Genomic DNA, 7,054 nt, shown 5'->3' with positions numbered 1-7,054 from the left:
GGAGGAGGAAGAAGAGGAGGAGGAAGAAGAGGAAGAGGAAGAGGAGCAAGAAGAAGAAGAGGAGGAGCAAGAAGAAGAGGAGAAGGAAGAGGAAGAAGAGGAGGAGAAGGAAGAGGGAAGAAGAGGAGGAGGAGGAGCAAGAAGAAGAGGAGGATGAGGAGGAGAAGGAAGAGGAAGAAGAGGAGGAGGGGAAGAGGAAGAAGAGGAGGAGAAGGAAGAGGAGGAGCAAGAAGAAGAGGAGGAGCAAGAAGAGGGAGGAGGAGAAGGAAGAGGAAGAAGAGGAGGAGAAGGAAGAGGAAGAAGAGGAGGAGGAGAAGGAAGAGGAAGAAGAGGAGGAGGAGGAGGAAGAGGTGACGGCGGCTGCAGTGTGGTGGTGAAAGACCAAATGTAGAAAGCGACAGGAAAGAGCTATGACACACACACACACACACACACACACACACACACACACACACACACACACACATACATACATATATTGAGGCTTGTGAATCGTAGGGGGTTATTGGAAATGGGCGTACAGTAGTTCCGTGGGCGTAGGTGGAGGCATAGTAGGTGTAGATGGGTGGTATTGTGGGTGATAGGGAATGGGCGTGCGGGTGTAATGGGAGAATCGTGGGTGTGAGTGTGGGTAGTGTGGGCGTGGGTTGGTAGGCGATTTTTTTTTGTAAGTGGAGGAAATTACAATAATTTTTCCTCCATCTCCCTCCACTTCCTCCTTCATCTACTCTTCCTCTACCTCTAAATCATTCTCCTCTACCTCCACCTCCTCCTCCTCCTCCACCAACTTTCTCCCACACAGTCGCGCCCTCCCTCACTCCCCTGACTTCTTTCACGTCTCACTGTCTTCACTACCGTGCTTTGTCTTCATATGATTTCTTTCACTTCTATCATGCCTTCCTTCACCCTTCAATCCTGCCTTCCTTCACTCTTCAATCCTGCCTTCCTTCACTCTTCAATCCTGCCTTCCTTCACTCTTCAATCCTGCCTTCCTTCACTCTTCAATCCTGCCTTCCTTCACTCTTCAATCCTGCCTTCCTTCCCTCCCCATACCTCCCTCCTCCTCTCTTCCTTCCCATACTTCCCTCCCTCCCTCCTTCTTTACTTTCCTCCCCACACCCCCTTCTTTCCCTCTCCTGTCCCAGGCTACCTTCCATCTCCTAACATTTCTCCCATCTCCTGCCTGACTGTTTCATTCTTCCCTCCTCTCCCCTTACACGACAATTTACACGATCCAACAAACCAGCTCTCCATCCTTGGTCACTTGATATTTACTGCACCATCCTCTCCCCTCCCCCTTTCTCTCCTCACCGCCAACCCATTTCCTCCCATAACCATCACTATCTAGGCCTCACCCAGCAGCGTCGCCTACAGGGAGAGAGAGAGAGAGAGAGGGAGGGAGAGGCTAAGGGTGTTCTCAGAAAGTAAAGATGACACTCACCTCTACCACATGGACGCCACATACGCCGAGGGTGTGGTGAATCATATGTGTTGTCATCTCCTCTTACTACATCCTCTCTTCCTCCTCTTTTCTTCTTCTTCCCATTCTATTCCTCCACTTCCACGACCTCCTCCACACCCTTTTCCTTCTTCTACTCCTTATTCTACTCCTTCACCTCCTCGTGTGTGTGTGTGTGTGTAACGTGACAATAAATAAGAAAAAGTATAAACATGACCTTTGGAGAGTGGGTGGTGGGCGGCGATGAGTGGTGGTTTGAGGGCGGTGGGTGGTGTGATTCTGATAGTAGTGTGGGTGGGTGGGTAGGTGGCGATGGGTGTTGTGATGGTAGTGTGTGTGTGTGTGTGGTCGGCAGTAGTAGTGGTGGTGGTGGTAGAACAACCTAACCTAACCACACCACCTGACATACGCAAACCTCGCCAGCTGCCGTCTCATTGTCACCGCCAAGATAATCTGTCCCAGTTATCACCACCTTTTATCCCAGAATAACCAGCTGTTGTCCTAGTATTACCAGCTGTCTTTGCACCATTCAGCCACCATCTCTGAGGTCTTACTTATCGTGGGCAGGCGTGGGCGGGCGGGCGGCGGTCCAGAGGCTCGAGTGCGTCATTGCCTATCAACACATTTGTTGGCACACATGCAAGGTGGGGGGGGGGTGGGTGGAGGGGTGGAGGGGTGGTGGTGGTGGTGTGGGTGGAGGGGGGGGTGGTGGTGGTGGTGATGTGGGTGGGAGGGGGGGGTGGGTGGTGGTGGGATGTGGGGTGGAGGAGAGGAGGATGTTGGTGGTAGGAGAGTGTGATAGTAGGTGAAGAGGTGTAACGGGGTGGGGAAGGAAGTAAGGATGGGGTGTGTAGGGAGGATGAAGGAGGGGAGAGAAGGAAGGTGTTAGAAAGGTGGGGGAGGGAAGGGAAGGAAGGAAGGAGTGGGAAGATGTCAACGGTGGTTTTACATTGTTTTATCACAGTAAAATTTTGTTAATGTTATCTAAGGTGGGTGAGGGAAGGGTGTGGAGGTGAGGGAGGGAGGGGTGAGGGGAGGTGTGGAGGGGTGGAGGGGAGGTGTGGGAGGGGGTGAGGGAAGGTGTGGAGGGGTGAGGAGGGTGTGGAGGGGTGGGAGGTGTGGAGGGTGGGAGAAGTGGTGAGGCAGAGGGGAGGTGGGAGGGGTGAGGGGAGGGGTGGGAGGGGTGAGGGGAGGGTGGAGGGGTGAGGAAGGTGTGGGGAGGGGTGAGGGGAGGGTGTGGGAGGGGTGAGGGAAGGTGTGGAGGAGTGAGCGGAGGTGTGGAGGGGTGAGGGAAGACTCTTGAGAGGATAGAGAAGCTGTGGAGGGGCGAGAGGAGAGAGAGAGGGGGGTGAGATGAAAGTGTGGAGGGGTGATGGAGAAGAGAGAGGTAAGGAGGTAAGGAGGTGGGGGGGGGGTGAAGTCCTTGGTTTTATAAAGTAAACTGTAATTGTCGTGGAGGAGGAGGAGGGGGGGGAGAGTGAGACTTGTCATACCCGTCCTCAAGGCTATGTGTCTGTCTGTCTGTGTGTTTATGTCTATCTATCTTTCGTGTCTTTGTCTATGTCTGTTGTATTGTGTTAATGTATATAGATCATTGTTTCAACTATTACATAACCCGTTATTAATATCTCTCTCTCTCTCTCTTTTAATTACAGGTGGTGACCATGGCACTATAAGCCTCCTCCCCCTCAGGTCGACCCAACCCCGGACCAGGTAAGATGTGGTGATATTAATAACATCCAAAACATTACATTAACTTGAACATAAACATCATGGAGGTGTGTTTGGTGATAAAGAGCAGGATGTTAAATGTCTTCGTGTGTTTATGGTAACTTATTAAATGTTGTTGGTAATAGATGGGAAGTGATGTTTTGGATGGTGTCGCAGTTATAATGGGTGTTTATGGTGTTATAATGGTTGTTTATGGTGTTATGATGGGTGTTTATGGTGTTATAATGGGTGTTTATGGTGTTATGATGGGTGTTTATGGTGTTATGATGGGTGTTTATGGTGTTATAATGGTTGTTTATGGTGTTATGATGGGTGTTTATGGTGTTATAATGGGTGTTTATGGTGTTATGATGGGTGTTTATGGTGTTATGATGGGTGTTTATGGTGTTATAATGGGCTTTGTGGTGTTATTTAACCATTAAGACTGGGTTTGAGGGGGATTGGATTAGTATGGCTTTGGTGTCCATTGGAAGAGTGGGGAAGAAGGAGAGGGAGTTGGGAGTGGCAGAGGAGGAGGAGGAGGAGGAAGAGGAGTAGGGAGTGGCAGAGGAGGAGGAAGAGTTGGGAGTGGGCAGGAGGAGGAAGAGTTGGGAGTGGTAGAGGAGGAAGAGGAGGAGGGAGGGTAGAGAGAGGAGGAAGAGGAGTAGGGTGGTAGAGGAGGTGGGAAGAGTTGGCAGAGGAGGAGGAAGAGTTGGGAGTGGTAGAGGAGGAGGAGGAGGAAGAGGGAGTAGGGGTGGCAGAGGAGGAGGAGAGTTGGGAGTGGTACAGGAGGAGGAAGGTGGTGGTAAGGAGGAGGGAGGAGGAAGAGGGTAGGGAGTGGCAGAGGAGGAGGAAGAGGAGTAGGGAGTGGTAGAGGAGGAGGAAGGTTAGGGAGAGGAGGAGGGAGGAGGAGAGTTGGGAGTGGTAGAGGAGGAGGAAGAAGAGTTGGGAGTGGCAGAGGAGGAGGAGGAAGAGTTGGGAGTGGTACAGGAGGAGGAAGAGTTGGGAGTGGTAGAGGAAGGGATACTGAGCCCTGGGACTGGCAAAGGAAGAGGGGGAGGAAGGGTTAAGGGCTTGGAGGGGGAGGAAGAGGAGGAGGAAGAGGTGGTGGTGGTGGTGGTTGTTGTTGTAATGGAATACGAAGAGGTACTGAACCTTTGCTTCACCCTTGGCTAAGAGGAGGAGGAAGAGGTGGAAGAGTTAGGAGTGGTACTGGTGGAGGAGGAGGTGCGGGTGGTTGGTGGAGTTAGGAGTGGTACTGGTGGAGGAGGAGGTGCGGGTGGTTGTACTGAAGGAGGGTCGAGGGAGGAAGGGTACTGCTGGACCCCCTCGCTGCACCCCATAGCTATAGCCACACCTCATTCCGGGCCGCCCAGAAGGTAGGGTCAGCCCGCCCCTTACGCGCTAACCTCAGAGGCTGTCCCTACACCCCTCTTAACCCTCCCTACACCCTCCATACACCCCATTTCCCTCCCTACACTCCACACACCAAATATTCTCATAAAACACCAATGGGTTAAGTTTCCCGCCCCCCATAAAAACGGTTTAGGTATTAGTTGTGGTGATTCATATTGTACACAGTCACTGGTACACAAGGGGTGGTAGTGTGGGTACTGTACACAAGGGGTGGTAGTGTGGGTACTGTACACAAGGGGTGGTAGTGTGGGTACTGTACACAAGGGGTGGTAGTGTGGGTACTGTACACAAGGGGTGGTAGTTTGGGTACTGTACACAAGGGGTGGTAGTGTGGGTACTGTACACAAGGGGTGGTAGTGTGGGTACTGTACACAAGGGGTGGTAGGGGTGGTAGTTTGGGTACTGTACACAAGGGGTGGTAGTGTGGGTACTGTACACAAGGGGTGGTAGTTTGGGTACTGTACACAAGGGGTGGTAGTTTGGGTACTGTACACAAGGGGTGGTAGTTTGGGTACTGTACACAAGGGGTGGTAGTGTGGGTACTGTACACAAGGGGTGGTAGTTTGGGTACTCATCCAGTTTCATCCGTGTGTGTGGTGACGCCGGCCTGGAACACAAAGACACGCCACCACCACACACCGTTGCTTGTTTGTTGTCTAGCGGCTGGTTAACCGGACAAAAGTAGCCACCACCACTACTACTATCATCACTACTAGCAGTACTATCACTACTACCATTAACATTATTACAATTACTACCACCACCACCATCACCATTACTGCTATTACTACCATCACCACGTCTGCCCTTACCACTACCACCCCTCACCTCGCCCCCTCCAGAAACCGTATATGAAAGTGGGGTATCCTTGTCCCATCTGCTTCCTCTGTGTGTACATTGGTCAGCGACAGTGTCTTCGTCCACACACACACACACACACACACACACACACAGCTGTTTAAGGGCGCCGTTACTCTTGTAGAATTCCAAGATTTAATGGGTGAATTATGTGGTGTTGAGTGTTACAGTGTAGTGGTAGCCGCTGGAGGGGTAAGGATGGAGGAGGAGGGAGGAGATGGTCAAGGGAGAGAGGGAGGGAGGGTGGGTGGGTGGGTGGGGGTGACGGTGTGGTAGGAGCTTGGCCAGGGCGGGGGTCAACCTCTGGCTGGGCCTTTCCTCCCAACTCAGCACCACCTCCTTGTGATATATTCTCCTCCACTACTCCTCCAGTAGTTGTCCTTCGGGATCTTTAACTCGGTGTAGTGTTAGAGATGTCAGGGGAGGGCGGTAGGAAGTCCCCGGGTTGTGAGGGAGAGGCCTAGGAGACGGGTTTGTTACTGCAGTGTCGGGGGCCGGCCACCAACGGCTGGAACTGTAGCTTGGATAGGGCGTCAGCCGGGACTGCCACCTCGTCCGCCACCACCTACTATTATATATCTCTCTCTCCCGCGCCGCCTCACCACACCACCCCGTACTGCAAACTGGAGTCGGGTGTAGGGATGGTTAGTGGATGTGGTTAGATGTAATAGAGAGAGAAGCACAGGTAAATGGTTGATAAAAATGATGAAAAGGGTGCGGATGGGCAGTGCTGGTACCGTACTCTCGCTCTCACCTCCCTGCCCTCCGCCTGGCACCACCCGCGGAGCTGTACGCCGCGATCACCACACCACCCGCCTCCCAACACCTAACTCCCTCCCTCCCTACCCTCCTTGTCTCCCCTCCATCTCCACCCTCCCCTTTCCCCTCCACCCCCTCCACCACCCCCTCCACCGTCCTTCCTCTTCCCCAACCACACTCGCTCAAGACCAAACTTACCACAAGCCCAACGGTGAGATGACACACATACTGTACACACACACACACACACACACACACACACACACACACACACACACACACACACACTCCCGGGGATAATATGTGCACTCAAACTCACACCTTTTATCTCCTTTCTCTTTGACATATATTGTTGTAGTGGCTATAGGGGGGGGATGTCTCGAGATACTGAGGGCTAGTAGTTGTAGTAATAGTAATAGTAGTAGTAATAGTAGTAGTAAGTGAATGCATGTAGCTAATTACGTTCTTATAATATTTGGAACGTAGTTTTTTTCCCGTTCTGCAAAAGTCAGAGTGTGAGTTTGTTTGGTCGTGCACACATCTCCAGTTACGAGAGAGAGAGAGAGAGAGAGAGAGAGAGAGAGAGAGAGAGAGAGAGAGAGAGATTCCAGTGAAGCGAACTTTTCAGAATTCTGGTTTGTCAAGTGATAGGTTATGTGGATTAGCAAGGAGGAAGAAGAAGAGGAAGAATAGGAGGAGGAGGAGGAAGAAGAGGTAAGAGGAGGAGGTAGGGTTGTGGATAGGGAAATTTGACGTCGTGGTGTTGTGGTATTGGAGAGAGAGAGAGAGAGAGAGAGAGAGAGAGAGCTTTCATTGTAGTCGGACACTATCCCAATGTTATTTTTATCAGTA

General features: G+C 51.8%; 1 protein-coding gene across 4 annotated transcripts in view; it reads left to right on the top strand.

Annotated features, from left to right (window-relative positions):
* The window catches only part of LOC121861875 (glutenin, high molecular weight subunit DX5-like), a 136,313-nt gene that overhangs the window by 76,802 nt on the left and 52,457 nt on the right, over positions 1–7,054 (top strand). For all 4 annotated transcript variants that reach the window (XM_042359779.1, XM_042359777.1, XM_042359775.1 and 1 more), the window contains exon 2: positions 3,115–3,172. The gene's annotated coding sequence lies outside the window, so the exon portion shown is untranslated. The remainder of the gene's footprint in view (positions 1–3,114; positions 3,173–7,054) is intronic.

Source organism: Homarus americanus, unplaced genomic scaffold, assembly GCF_018991925.1.
Source record: "Homarus americanus isolate GMGI-L3 unplaced genomic scaffold, GMGI_Hamer_2.0 scaffold39889, whole genome shotgun sequence".
In the NCBI taxonomy this organism is placed as follows: domain Eukaryota; kingdom Metazoa; phylum Arthropoda; class Malacostraca; order Decapoda; family Nephropidae; genus Homarus; species Homarus americanus.
This window is presented reverse-complemented; position numbering and strand designations above follow the sequence as displayed.